At 46.3% G+C, this 13,145-nt stretch overlaps 1 protein-coding gene across 4 annotated transcripts in view; it reads left to right on the forward strand.

Moving 5' to 3' along the window:
* Positions 1 to 13,145, forward strand: part of LOC128695161 (uncharacterized) — a 356,867-nt gene that overhangs the window by 258,389 nt on the left and 85,333 nt on the right. The window contains exon 1 of one of the 4 annotated variants that reach the window (XM_053785634.2): positions 6,902 to 7,336. The exons of the other annotated variants lie outside the window; for them this stretch is intronic. The gene's annotated coding sequence lies outside the window, so the exon portion shown is untranslated. Of the gene's footprint in view, positions 1 to 6,901; positions 7,337 to 13,145 lie in introns of those variants that run through there. 4 annotated transcript variants of the gene reach the window in all.

The following is a 13,145-nucleotide window of genomic DNA, read 5'->3' on the forward strand; positions in this document are numbered from 1 at the left end:
CAGCAGACCATGGTCACTAGGTTCCTCCAGCAGACCATGGTCACTAGGTTCCTTCAGCAGACCATGGTCACTAGGTTCCTTCAGCAGACCATGGTCACTAGGTTCCTCCAGCAGACCATGGTCACTAGGTTCCTTCAGCAGACCATGGTCACTGGGCTCCTTCAGCAGACCATGGTCAGTAGGTTCCTTCAGCAGACCATGGTCACTAGGTTCCTTCAGCAGACCATGGTTACTGGGTTCCTTCAGCAGACCATGGTCACTAGGTTCCTCCAGCAGACCATGGTCACTAGGTTCCTTCAGCAGACCATGGTCACTAGGTTCCTCCAGCAGACCATGGTCACTAGGTTCCTTCAGCAGACCATGGTCAGTAGGTTCCTTCAGCAGACCATGGTCACTAGGTTCCTTCAGCAGACCATGGTCACTGGGTTCCTCCAGCAGACCATGGTCACTAGGTTCCTTCAGCAGACCATGGTCACTGGGTTCCTTCAGCAGACCATGGTCAATAGGTTCCTACAGCAGACCATGGTCACTAGGTTCCTTCAGCAGACCATGGTCACTCGGTTCCTTCAGCAGACCATGGTCACTAGGTTCCTTCAGCAGACCATGGTCAGTAGGTTCCTTCAGCAGACCATGGCCAGTAGGTTCTTTCAGCAGACCATGGTCAGTAGGTTCCTTCAGACCATGATAACTAAGTTCCTTCAGCAGACCATGGTCAGTAGGTTCCTTCAGACTATGGTCACTAGGTTCCTTCAGCAGACCATGGTCAGTAGGTTCCCTCAGCAGACCATGGTCACTAGGTTCCTTCAGACCATGGTCACTAGGTTCCTTCAGCAGATCATAGTCACTAGGTTCCTTCAGCAGACCATGGTCACTGGGTTCCTTCAGCAGACCATGGTCATTAGGTTCCTTCAGCAGACCATGGTCACTAGGTTCCTTCAGCAGACCATGGTCACTGGGCTCCTCCAGCAACTATGTAGTTCCACTAAGGTCTCTGACCATTACATCTCTGGGTGTTTTTAGGTAACGACTTGAAGAAGATGGTGGTAGTGATAGTGTGGTGGAGGTGGTGGTACAGGTGGTGAGACTTTACATATTACAGAGTGTTAAGGGGCCTCCCCATCATCACTATCACCTAAACCACAACACTGGTGAAAAAACTTATCCACCACCACCACTACCGCAAGTGTGGTGTTGGAAATTATCCAACCACCACTACCACGATAGTGGTGGAGATATATCACCACCACAACAGTGGTAGACCCGTGTCACTATCACCACAAAAGTGGTAGACCCGTGTCACTATCACCACAACAGTGGTAGACTCGTGTCACTATCACAACAGTGATAGACACGTGTCACTATCACCACAACAGTGGTAGACACGTGTCACTGTCACCACAACAGTGGTAGACACGTGTCACTATCACCACCACAGTGGTAGACACGTGTCACTATCACCACCACAGTGGTAGACACGTGTCACTATCACCACCACAGTGGTAGACCCGTGTCATTATCACCACAATGGTAGACCCGTGTCACTATCACCACAACAGTGGTAGACACGTGTCACTATAACCACAACAGTGGTAGACACGTGTCACTATCACCACAGTGGTAGACACGTGTCACTATCACCACAGTGGTAGACACGTGTCACTATCACCACAGTGGTAGACACGTGTCACTATCACCACCACAGTGATAGACACGTGTCACTATCACCACCACAGTGATAGACACGTGTCACTATCACCACCACAGTGATAGACACGTGTCACTATCACCACCACAGTGGTAGACATGTGTCACTCACCACAGTGGTAGACACGTTGTGGAAAATACTGTATATATTTTCCAGAAATTCAGTATTTGTATGTAAATAGATGGCCATACTGTATTTAATAATATTTGTCATAGAAAACGGAAAGCCTGCGTCTGCGCAGACGAGACTCGCCATCTTGGTTTTGAATTGGATACAACGTTAGCGTAGTGGGAAGGAATTTTCGTGCTCTAGAGGTTAAAATTGTGGTGACACCTCTCAAATAGGAGGCGAAATTGGTGGATGTGCATTCCTGCATAACTTGAGATATCAGACGACTGGACAAGACAGCTCCAGGAACCTCAGATAAGCTCTCTAGATTTGTGTGTAATTCTGGCCAGCATTATTTTCATAGATTTAGTTAGAGTGAGGTTTTCTGAGTATGATACACATTAATCTCCAGTCAAATTGGTGAGTGATATTAAGATATATTCTCATTCTCTTATGTAAATGTGTATATATAATCATTTTTTAATTTAATATACAGTCCACAAATTTATATATCTACCAGCATTCCTGGTGATGTATTTTTCATTTGTAATTAATAGGTCCAGAGCAACTTGTGGATATGACAGTGGTAGGTATCGAAGGGGGACATTTTTTGCGACCTAGGTGTCCCAAATTCCTACTTGTCTAACTGATAAATAATAATTATCTATGTTCATTTATTGTTATGTACATAATGATACATTCAGATAAATGCAGTTTTCCACACACGTGTCACTATCACCACCAGTGGTAGACACGTGTCACTATCACCACCACAGTGGTAGACACGTGTCACTATCACCACCACAGTGGTAGACACGTGTCACTATCACCACCACAGTGGTAGACACGTGTCACTATCACCACCACAGTGGTAGACACGTGTCACTATCACCACCGCGGTGGTAGACACATGTCACTATCACCACCGCAGCGATAGACACGTGTCACTATCACCACAACACTGGTAGACACGTGTCAGTATCACTACAACAGTGGTAGACGTCGCTATCACCACCACAACACTGTCACACTTACCTGTTTCCTCAATATAGTGTTGTTGTTTACCTGTGATACTAGTATGACAACACCTGGAAACATAAACACATATGCAGTTTAATGTGATCCTTTATTGACAACGTTTCGCCCACACAGTGGGCTTTTTCAAGTCACAAACAGATCTACCTGGGATGTATGTATAATGTTCGCCAAGACCGCAGTCCTGGCACGGGTCTCAATCTTGCGATGACCCGTCTCTGGCTCCCGATGGAGAAAGGTTTCTACAATGATGCGACGTATGCTGCTCAAGCACTCTTCTGGTCAGTTCAACTGGTGCATCTCATAAGCGACACCATATGTACTCCTAACTATGGACACTAGCGAGTAGGAGGATATGTCGTTATCACAGGTAACAGCTTGTCTGGTTCGTTGACCCCATGGTACACTAGTGTGGCCGCAGTCATCTCTGGGTCCTCTTCGGGAGGGAATATCACTCCTAGTTGCCTGCGGAGTGTCTCAGTAGCTTCGCACTCCAGAAGATAGTGTGTTAGGGGCCGCTGGACAACGTGCTGACAGTACTGGCACATCTCCTCAGCCTTGTCTACCATCATCTTGGCTGTGGGAAAGCCCAAACGAAGCCGAAGGATGGCGGTACACTGCGCTCTGGACCAGCTTCTATCATATGGAGGTGGTGCTCCCTGAGTCGCTGCTCGGTACCACTGTTGAGATGGGGTATCACCTAAGACCCCTCCCCCCGATAAGTTTCGTGGCTCTGGCAGCCACCAGTTTGGTCTGTCGTAGGCTGATTGGGACAGTAATCCCAACATGTGGATAGTCTGTTGCTGCCTTGGCTGCATCATCTGCCGCCTCATTTCCCTGGATGCCAGCATGGCTGGGGATCCAGTTCAATGTCGATCTGGGATGGAAGGTACGGGAGTATTTATAGTCAGGTTCAGAATGTTGAGGTCAGGTGGAGAATGCTGCATCTGATGATCCACTGGGTGGGGTTATAGAGCCTTGGGTAGCTTGGCAGGGGCATTGGACAAGTTGTGAGTAGACCTGCAGTGTTTTATGTTCTTATGTGGGATAGCGATGAAGAAGTTTCTTGGCAAGTGGTTCAGCTATGTTATAGAAGCCATTGTTCTGGTTGAAATTGTTGGTTATAGAGATAAGCGATGATTCCAGGATTCTTCTTGGTGTTCTGAAATACGTGTTTGGAGGTCTCTTGATGTTTCGCCCACGTATAATTTGTTGCAGTCATTGCAAGGGATTATGTATACCCCTGCAGAGGATGGAAGCTTGTCCTGTCTACTACTGGTGATGTCCTTGATGGTCGTGGTTGTGGAGGTAGATACTTGGAATGATGTATAGGAAAAGATGTTGGAAACATGTTTGGCAATGGAGTTGGTGGGGAGGACTATGTATCTCTTCTCGGCAGTGTCTTCTCTGGGTGTGTTGAAGATGTTTAATGCCCGCCGTCTGCAGTCTCTGATGAAGTGACGAGGATAGTGGAGTTTAGAAAATACTTGTTCAATTATAATGCATTCTTCCTCAAGGAACTCAATGCTGCAGATTCTGAGTGCGCGCAGGAAGAAGCCTATAATTACCAAAAACTCACAAGCCTGGTATCCCTTTGAGGCCCATATCTTCGGGAATAGGCAGTGCTCCCCACCAACTCTCAGGAATTCTCGCAAAACACCTCTCCAAACTCTTGGGCACTATCAGTCCAGCACATCTCAAACACTCTGGTGATCTTCTCAGTCGCATTCGCAACATCAACATCAGGAACAAGAAACTTTCCAGCCTTGACGTAACTTCCCTATTCACCAAAGTACCTACTACACAAGCCATCGATCTCCTGCACAGAAAAATTGACGATTCACTTGATCTTCCTATTCCAGCCAGCGATTTCATCGACCTCGTTGAATAAAAGGACACAAGTGCAACTAATGTGACATTTATTGTGGCAACGTTTCGCTCTCCAGGCTTGATAAAGCTCCTGGAGAGCGAAACGTTGCCACAATAAATGTCACATTAGTTGCACTTGTGTCCTTTTACTTTACATATTGTCGGTAATTCTACCAACTTTATTACGACCTCGTTGAACTATGTGTCGGCTTTACGTGTTTCTCTTTCGAAAATCACCTCTTTCAACAGACTTTTGGTCTACCCATGGGCTCGCCACTCAGTGCCGTCCTGGCGAACTTATACATGGAACATCTGGAAGCCGGGCGTTTCTCCACCATTATTCCTTCGACTGTCACCTGGCTCCGTTATGTTGACGACATTCTCCTCATAACTCCCAGGCGCTTCAACGTTCAAGCTCTCCAAGACAAGCTCAACCAGGTCGAGCCCTCAATCCAGTTCACACTTGAAGAAGAAGTCAACAACACTCTTCCTTTCCTTGATGTTCTTCTCTGCAAAACTGACCATGAACTTCGTTTTAAAGTCTATCGAAAACCAACCAACCAAAACGATCTTCTCCACTTCTACTCTCACCACGACACCAAAACTAAACGTGATGTAATTATAGGCTTCTTCCTGCGCGCACTCAGAATCTGCAGCAATGAGTTCCTTGAGGAAGAATGCATTATAATTGAACAAGTATTTTCTAAACTCCACTATCCTCGTCACTTCATCAGACTGCAGACGGCGGACATTAAACATCTTCAACACACCCAGAGAAGACACTGCCGAGAAGAGATACATAGTCCTCCCCACCAACTCCATTGCCAAACATGTTTCCAACATCTTTTCCAATACATCATTCTAAGTATCTACCTCCACAACCACGACCATCAAGGACATCACCAGTAGTAAACAGGACAAGCTTCCATCCTCTGCAGGGGTATACATAATCCCTTGTAATGAATGCAACAAATTATACGTGGGCGAAACATCAAGAGACCTCCAAACACGTATTTCAGAACACCAATACACAAGCAGGACTGACGATACAAGGAATGCCTGTGTACAACATCGCAATTCACACAACCATTTAATTAACTACTGAAACTCAAGACTCATCGCCACAGAAGACAACGCTCAATACCGAAGAATCCTGGAATCATCGCTTATCTCTATAACCAACAATTTCAACCAGAACAATGGCTTCTATAACATAGCTGAACCACTTGCCAAGAAACTTCTTCATCGCTATCCCACATAAGAACATAGAACACTGCAGAAGGTCTACTCACAACTTGTCCAATACCCCTGCCTAGCTATCCAAGAATCTATAACCCCACCCAGTGGATCATCAGATGCAGCATTCTCCACCTGACCTCAACATTCTGAACCTGACTATAAATACTCCCGTACCTTCCACCCCAGGTAGATCTGTTTGTGACTTGAAAAAGCTCACTGTGTGGGCGAAACGTTGTCAATAAAGGATCACATTAAACTGCATATGTGTTTGTTTCCATAGTGTCGGTATTTTATACCATTTATTTTCATGACAACACCTGCTTGTGTTGTTGTTTACCTGTGATACTAGTATGACAACACCTGCTTGTGTTGTTGTTTACCTGTGATACTAGTATGACAACACCTGCTTGTGTTGACTCATTCAGCTCTCCAAGATGATGCATCGTTTTGCAGGTGTGATCAACTTACTTCTGCAAGTTACGTCATTAACCAAGCTCAGGAAGGCTACACACACACACACACACACACACACACACACACACACACACACACACACACATACACATACCTACATATAACGACTGTGTTTATGTATCTGCAAGTGTCACTCACAATCCGTGAGCGGAATATATTGAAAGTGGACGAGAAGAATTGAAATAAACATGTTTCAGTAAGCTGCCACATACATACACACACTTATGTCTTGGAGGGAAGATCATTTCTCTGGTGTTGATATTGCACAGTTATCGTGTGGTTAATGTGTGTTGACATGTGGGCGTTGTCACATGTTTACCGCTTATCCATAACACATAAACGGTTAACGTAGACTTAGGACATAGGTTGTAAAGAAGAGAGTGGAACGCGTGTGTGAGGGAGGATGTGGGGGACGAAGGAGGGAGGTAGGAGTGGAGGGAGGGTTACGATGGAGGAAGGTAGGTTGGCACAGGTACACAGCTCAGTGTGTGAGTACCAAGTGACCGCAGGGTACATCTTGCAGAGCTGCGGCCCTCACACCTTCATGCTCACACTCCTCTCACCAAACACTGATATAATCACCATCCTTACACTCCTTCACACACCTCTTTTAGTGACCCAACACGTGGAAAAGTGTTTCTGTCGATAAAATTGTGAAGGTTGTGGCAAGTGCTGGCCACAAGTATTGCAGCAGCTGCATGCCCTTACCTTGCGTGGAGTAACTTCACCACCACTACCACTCCAACACTATACGACTTGACCCCTGCAGCCACAAATAGGTGATTACACACACTAAAACAATATTACTCCGCGTTTCCTGCCAGTATACGCCAAGAAGAACCACTATAAGCCAAGAAGAACCACTATACGCCAATAAAACCACTATAAGCCAATAAGAGGCAACTGGTAAGTAGACTGGAAGTCCACATGACTGTGTTTGTGTTATGAACGACAGAATGAATGCCATAGTGAATGCGTAATTTACATGACTGAAAGTAAACAGTACACCTGTGTGGAACACACGTGTACTGTATATACACCTAGTTGTATGTATCTCTGTGTATATACACCAACACCTGTGTACCTTTGGGTATTTCTAGTGTGGGTACAGAGTTCAGAATAATACAGAGTACAGGGTAACGGGCGTCATTGTGTCCTGTCTTTGATGTCTTGATGACTCCAGTGGTGTCTTGATGACTCCAGTGGTGTCTTGATGACTACTGATGTCATCCAGACACTCATGGAGTCATCCAGACACTCCTGGAGTCATCCAGACACTCCTGGAGTCATCAAGACACTCCTGGAGTCATCCAGACACTCCTGGAGTCATCAAGACACTCCTGGAGTCATCCAGACACTCATGGAGTCATCAAGCCACTCCTGGAGTCATCCAGACACTCCCGGAGTCATCCAGACACTCCTGGAGTCATCCAGACACTCCTGGAGTCATCAAAACACTCCTGGAGTCATCCAGACACTCCCGGAGTCATCCAGACACTCCCGGAGTCATCCAGACACTCCTGGAGTCATCCAGACACTCCCGGAGTCATCCAGACACTCCTGGAGTCATCCAGACACTCCTGGAGTCATCAAAACACTCCTGGAGTCATCCAGACACTCCCGGAGTCATCCAGACACTCCTGGAGTCATCCAGACACTCCTGGAGTCATCAAGACACTCCTAGAGTCATCCAGACACTCATGGAGTCATCAAGACACTCCTGGAGTCATCAAGACACTCCTGGAGTCATCAAGACACTCCTGGGGTCATCAAGACACTCCTGGAGTCATCAAGACACTCCCGGAGTCATCAAGACACTCCTGGAGTCATCAAGACACTCCTGGGGTCATCAAGACACTCCTGGAGTCATCAAGACACTCCTGGAGTCATCAAGACACTCCTGGAGTCATCAAGACACTCTTGGAGTCATCAAGACACTCTTGGAGTCATCAAGACACTCCTGGAGTCATCAAGACACTCCTGGAGTCATCAAGACACTCCTGGAGTCATCAAGACACTCCTGGAGTCATCAAGACACTCCTGGAGTCATCAAGACACTCCTGGAGTCATCAAGACACTCCTGGAGTCATCAAGACACTCCTGGAGTCATCCAGACACTCCTGGAGTCATCAAGACACTCCTGGAGTCATCCAGACACTCCTGGAGTCATCAAGACACTCCTGGAGTCATCCAGACACTCCTGGAGTCATCAAGACACTCCTGGAGTCATCCAGACACTCCTGGAGTCATCCAGACACTCCTGGAGTCATCAAGACACTCCTGGAGTCATCCAGACACTCCTGGAGTCATCCAGACACTCCTGGAGTCATCAAGACACTCCTAGAGTCATCCAGACACTCCTGGAGTCATCCAGACACTCCTGGAGTCATCAAGACACTCTTGGAGTCATCAAGACACTCCTGGAGTCATCAAGACACTCCTGGAGTCATCAAGACACTCCTGGAGTCATCAAGACACTCCTGGAGTCATCAAGACACTCCTGGAGTCATCAAGACACTCCTGGAGTCATCAAGACACTCCTGGAGTCATCAAGACACTCCTGGAGTCATCAAGACACTCCTGGAGTCATCAAGACACTCCTGGAGTCATCAAGACACTCCTGGAGTCATCCAGACACTCCTGGAGTCATCAAGACACTCCTGGAGTCATCCAGACACTCCTGGAGTCATCCAGACACTCCTGGAGTCATCAAGACACTCCTGGAGTCATCAAGACACTCCTGGAGTCATCCAGACACTCCTGGAGTCATCAAGACACTCCTGGAGTCATCCAGACACTCCTGGAGTCATCAAGACACTCCTGGAGTCATCAAGACACTCCTGGAGTCATCCAGACACTCCTGGAGTCATCCAGACACTCCTGGAGTCATCCAGACACTCCTGGAGTCATCAAGACACTCCAAGGAGATTGATGTGTGCGTTTGTAGTTACTCGTTGTCAAAGGCACTTGTCGATAGACATGCCTTCCTTACTCTCTCTCTCTCTCTCTCTCTCTCTCTCTATTTTTTTGTGTACTCACCTAATTGTAGTTGCAGGGGTCGATTCATAGCTCCTGGCCCCGCCTCTTCACTGGCCGCTACTGAGTCACTCGAGAGCTTTATCATACCTCTTCTTAAAGCTATGTATGGATGCTGCCTCCACCACTTCACTTTCCGGACTATTCTACTTCATGACAACTCTCCGACCGAAGAAATATTTCCTAACATCTACATGATTCATTTGAGTCTTTAACTTCCAACTTTGACCCCTTGTTGCTGTGTTCTATCTCTGGAACATTTTATCTCTGTCCACCTTATCGATTCCCCTCAGTATTTCATATGTCGTTATCATGTCCCCCCCATTATCTCTCCTGTCCCCCAGTGTCGTAAGGTCAATTTCCTTTACTCTCTCCTCGTAGGACATGCCCCTTAGCTCCGGGATTAGTCTCGTTGCAAACCTTTGCACTTTCTCTAATTTCCTGACGTGCTTGCCCAGGTGTGGGTTCCATACTAGTGCTGCATACTCTAATATAGGCCAGACGTACAAGGTGTACAGTCCTGAACGACTCCTTACTGACTCTATCCCTTCCGTCATATACAAGAAACAGGACCGGACCTAGGACTGACCCTTGTGGAACCCCACTTGACACATGCACCCACTCTGACACTTCGTCTCGTACCGACACACGTTGTTTCCTTCCTGTCAGGTATTCCCTGATCCATTTCAGTACTTTCCCTCGTATTGCTGCCTGCTCCTCTAGCTTTTCAACCAGTTTTTTCTGTGGTACTGTGTCGAAAGCCTTCTTATAGTCCAAGAAGATGCAGTCTACCCATTCCTCTCTCTCCTCTCTTATTTCCGTTAACTTGTCATAGGACTGCAATAGGTTTGTGATGCAGGATTTCCCTTCCCTGAAGGAATGGACTCACGTATGAGTCCTTGTCTAGGTGCTCCACCACTCTTCTCCTCTGTGTGTGTGTGTACGTACTCACCTATTTGTATTCGCTTATTTGTGGTTGCAGGAGTCGAATCATAGCTCCTAGCCCACGCCTCTTCACTTATCGCTATTAGGTCCTCTCTCTCCCTGCTCCATGAGCTTCATCAAACCTCGTCTTAAAACTATGTATGGTTCCTGCCTCCACTACGCCACTTGCTAGGCTATTCCACTTACTGACAACTCCATGACTGAAGAAATACTTCCTAACATCCCTTTGACTCGTCCACGTCTTCAACTTAAAATTCTGACCCTTTGTTTCTGTGTCCCATCTCTGGAACATCCTGTCTCTGTCCACTTTATCTATTCCTTGCAGTATTTTGTATGTCGTTATCATGTCTCCCCTAACCCTCCTGTCCTCCAGTGTCGTCAGACCGATTTCCCTTAACCTTTTTTCGAAGGACAATCCCCTTACCTTAGGGACTAAGGTGCTTGACCAGGTGTGTTACAAACAAGTACTGCATACTCCAGTATGGGCCTGACGTACACGGTGTAGTGTCCTGAACAATTCCTTAGTAGGGTATCGGAACGCTATTCTTGGGTTTGCCCGGCGCCCACATGCTGCAGCAGTTATCTGGTTGTACACTCACCTATTTGTATCTGCAGGGGTCGATTCATAGCTCCTGTATACGTGTGTCTGTGTAATTTTTATACTGAGCTCCAGCAAGGACAGTTTTTTTGGCTCTCAGTTCAGCTGCAGGTTATTTTCAGTCAGCCCGTCTACAGGTACTGGAGTAAGAATCACATGACAGAAATACAAGGTGTGCCAGGTACTCACTGGTATTTCCGGTGTTCACTGGTGTGCTTGGTATGTATCGTGTTCCTGGCATTGAGGAAAAACATGGATCGAGTTCTAGCTGGCCAAAAGAACCTTAGAAAACTTACCTAACCTTATTATAACAAGCGCAATTTAATTTAGCATAATCCAACTAAATATATTTTAGAAAAGTTTACAATAATTTAATAATAAGTAAATACTATGAAATATATATTTTTTCGTTAGGTTAAGAATGATTTTTGCAAAATTATTGCATACTCAAAATTTTGTTTATTAGATAAGACACATATACAACATTTAGGCATCTTCGTTTCGAAACGTTTCACCTAAACAGTAGCTTCTTCAGTCGAGTACAGAAAAGTTGGTAGAAGCAGAACAGATGTGAAGACGATGTAATCAGTCCATCACCCTTGAAGATCTAGTTTTCAGGTGGTCAGTCCCTCAGCCTATAGAAGAGTATTTGTTCCACAGCCTTATTCGGAAAGAAGAGCGTTACTTTACTATTTGAACAACAATCGTGTATATATATATATATACACACACACACACACACACACACACACACACACACACACACACACACACACGACATCGAGGACATCACTTACGAGAGGCCCCTTGGAGCTAGCGATCATGTGGTTCTGAGTTTTGACTATATAGTAGAGTTACAAGTGGAGAAGGTAACAGGAACTGAAGGGGACAGGCCAAACTATAAAAGGGGAGACTACACAGGTATGAGAAACTTCCTGCAGGAGGTTCAGTGGGACAGAGAAATGGTAGGAAAATCAGTAAACGAGATGATGGAATATGTGGCAACAAAGTGCAAGGAGGCAGAGGAAAGTTTTGTTCCCAAGGGAAACAGAAATAATAGGAAGACCAAGACGAGTCCTTGGTTTACCCGAAGGTGTAGGGAGGCAAAAGCTAAGTGCAACAGAGAATGGAAAAGGTACAGGAGGCATAGGACCCAGGAAAACAAGGAGATTAGTAGAAGAGCCAGAAACGAGTATGCGCAGATAAGGAGGGAGGCCCAGAGACAGTATGAAAACGACATAGCATCGAAAGTCAAATCTGACCCGAAACTGCTGTATAGCCACATTAGGAAGAAGACAACAGTCAAGGACCAGGTGATAAGGCTGAGGAAAGAAGGTGGGGAACTCACAAGAAACGATCAAGAGGTATGTGAGGAGCTCAACACGAGATTTAAGGAAGTATTTACAGTAGAGACAGGAAGGACTCTGGGGGGACAGACCAGATGGGGACACCAACAAGGAATACACCAACAAGTGTTGGACGACATACATACAGATGAGGAGGAGGTGAAGAAACTGCTAAGGGACATCGATACCTCAAAGGCAATGGGACCGGACAACATCTCTCCATGGGTCCTTAGAGAGGGAGCAGATATGTTGTGCGTACCACTTACCACAATCTTCAACACATCCCTGGAAACTGGGCAACTACCTGAGGTATGGAAGACAGCAAATGTAGTTCCCATTTTCAAAAAAGGAGACAGAAAAGAGGCACTAAACTATAGACCTGTGTCATTGACGTGTATAGTATGCAAAATTATGGAGAAGATTATCAGGAGGAGAGTGGTGGAGCACCTGGAACGGAACAGGAGTATAAATGCCAACCAGCACGGATTCACGGAAGGCAAATCCTGTGTCACAAACCTTCTGGAGTTTTATGATAAAATAACAGAAGTAAGACAAGAGAGAGAGGGGTGGGTTGATTGCATCTTCTTGGACTGCAAGAAGGCCTTTGACACAGTTCCTCACAAGAGATTAGTGCAGAAGCTAGAGCATCAGGCGCATATAACAGGAAGGGCACTGCAATGGATCAGAGAATACCTGACAGGGAGGCAACAACGAGTCATGGTACGTAATGATGTATCACAGTGGGCACCTGTGACGAGCGGGGTCCCACAGGGGTCGGTCCTAGGACCAG

This window comes from Cherax quadricarinatus, chromosome 35, assembly GCF_038502225.1.
Source record: "Cherax quadricarinatus isolate ZL_2023a chromosome 35, ASM3850222v1, whole genome shotgun sequence".
Taxonomy (NCBI): Eukaryota; Metazoa; Arthropoda; class Malacostraca; order Decapoda; family Parastacidae; genus Cherax; species Cherax quadricarinatus.